This window comes from Solanum tuberosum, unplaced genomic scaffold (genome assembly GCF_000226075.1).
Source record: "Solanum tuberosum cultivar DM 1-3 516 R44 unplaced genomic scaffold, SolTub_3.0 scf00244, whole genome shotgun sequence".
Classification (NCBI taxonomy): Eukaryota; Viridiplantae; Streptophyta; class Magnoliopsida; order Solanales; family Solanaceae; genus Solanum; species Solanum tuberosum.
Genome location: NW_006239181.1, coordinates 464,495 through 467,258, shown reverse-complemented (window position 1 = coordinate 467,258; position 2,764 = coordinate 464,495).

The following is a 2,764-nucleotide window of genomic DNA, read 5'->3' as shown; positions in this document are numbered from 1 at the left end:
ATCTGGGAGAGGGGAGAGGGGGGAACGAAAATATATGTATATATACAATTTTCTCTCGTTTTATACAAACACAAACGCATTTTATACATTTGCATTTGCATTTGTATAAAAGCGAGAGAGGCGAGGGAGAGACTACCGAGAGTGGCGAGCGAGATTCACCAGGAGAGAGGTGAAATAGCAATAGTTTGCTATGAGGTACAATTAAATCAAACTATATTTATAGCATTTAATTTGAATTAATAGTTTGCTATTATGTACAATTTTCCCAAAAAATTAAAGATCCAATGGGCCATTTTATCATTGAAAAGAAAGAGAATGTACACGTACAACCCAAAATAAACAAGGGAAATTTGTATATAATAATAAATTAATAATTCAAATTAAATGTCATAATCACAGTCTGATTTAATTGTACCCCAAAACTGTTGTTATTTCGCCTTTCTCCCTGGTGAATCTCGCTCGCCACTCTCGGTAGTCTCTCCCTCGCCTCTCTCGCTTTTATACAAATGCAAATGCAAATGTATAAAATGCGTTTGTGTTTGTATAAAGCGAGAGAAAATTGTATATATACATATATTTTTGTTCCCCTCTCCCAGATCTCGCTCGCCACTCTCACTCGCCTCTTTCACTTTATACAAACAAAAATGTATATTGCGTTTGTGTTTGTATAAAGCGAAATAAAATTGTATATACAAATACATATATTTTCGTCCTATACACTTATGATTATACAAATAGAGATCTTCCCCTGCCCAAATTATACAATTGCTTCTTTTGTATATATGTGTAGCGAAATATACATATTAATAGTAATAGCAAACATAAAGTTTGTTATGGAGCGCAATTATGCAAACTATAGCTATATCATACAAATATAATTTTTGTGTTTGCTATATGTGAAAGTTGCTCAATAAACAACATCAAACAAAAGAAAAGAAAAGAAAACAAACTCAAATTAAGAATTAATATACTCTGTATTAAATGAGACTATTACGTTTGGTCAAATTTTGAGGGGTTAAAAAGTGCTAATTTTTAAAAAGTGAAGTGTTTAAGCAATTTATAAAGAGAAAAAATAAGTATTTTTGAGAATAGTAAAAACTGTTTTTTTTTTCAAAAATTTAAAAAGTAGTTTTTTTTAAAAAAAATGCTTGACTTAGAAACAATTTTAAAAAGTTTGGTCAAAGATTAATTTCTACTCAAAAGTACTTTTTAAAAATTATTGATCAAATACAAATTACTTATTATCAAAGATATTTTCTTTTAAAAAACATTTTTCAAAATAAATTAATTTTAGAAATTTGATCAAATAAATCATATAGTTTTACTCAATAAGAAAAGATTTTGCAACGTTTCAAAATTATCCATATGATAAATGAAATATTAAATACAAAAGTATGCATTTGTTGACTTTTTGCCAAATAAATGAGACCTAACATGACAGAGTATTAATAATGTCACAAGCGAAGCTACAAGTCTGGATACAAGGTTCAGCTAAACATAATAATTTTTGCTCAAATAATGTGTAGTCTATTTGTATTGAAAAGTTTACTAAATATATCCAAATATTAAATTTAAAATGCAATTATTAACTCTTGATGAAAATTCTAAATTCGCCTTTAGATAGTAGAGCAACTTTCACATATAGCAAACACAAAAATCATATTTGTATGCTATAACTATAGTTTGCATAATTGTGCTCCATAACAAACATAAATATGTATATTTTGCTATACATATACAAAAGAAAGTAGCTGTATAATTTCGCTATAAATATACAAAAGAAAGCAGTTGTATAATCTGCTTTAATATACATATACAAAAGATCAATTGTATAATCTATGTTTGTATAAAACGAGAAAGAGAGAAAGACAAAAGAAATCTGGGCAGGGGAAGATCGTATTTGTATAATCATAAGTGTATAGGACGAAAATATATGCATTTGTCTTTGTATATACAATTTTCTCTCGTTTTATACAAAAACAAACACAATGTATACATTTGTGTTTGAATAAAGTGAGAGAGACGAGTGAGCGAGCGAGATCTGGGAGAGTGGCGAGCGAGATATGGAAGAGGGGAGAGAGGGGAACGAAAATATATGTATACATACAATTTTCTCTCGCTTTATACAAACACAAACGCATTTTATACCTTTGCGTTTTTGTATAAAGTGAGATAGGCGAGTGAGTGAGCGAGATCTGGGAGAGTGGTGAGTGAGATTTGGGAGAGGGGAACAAAAAAAAATATAAAAAAAAAATATATATATACAATTTTCTCTTGCTTTATACAAACACAAACACATTTTATACATTTGCATTTGTATAAAAAGCGAGAGAGGCGAGGGAGAGAACGAGAGTGGCGAGCGAGATTCACCAGGAGAGAGGCGAAATAACAACAATTTTCTATGGGATATAATTAAATCAAAATATACTTATAGCATTTAATTTAAATTAATAATTTGTTATTATATACCATTTTCCCTTGATAGTATCACTAAAATGTACGCTAAGCATTTCTTCTCCACTAAAGTGACCCGAATCTAAGCGTAACCCTAACTCCCAACTCGTTACAGTCTCCTCACACAGTTGAAATGAAAAAAAAAAAAGGAAAAGGTAAAAGGTAAGTATTTCTCGAAATGCTCCTTTCTTTTTCTTGGTAAAAAAAAAAGGTAAGGTAAAAGTAAGTGGCATTAATGAATTGAAGTAGAAAGAAGGTCCATCTATTGGGTGAGTATCTTTGAGAAATCTTTTTTGTGTCGTCATAGTTA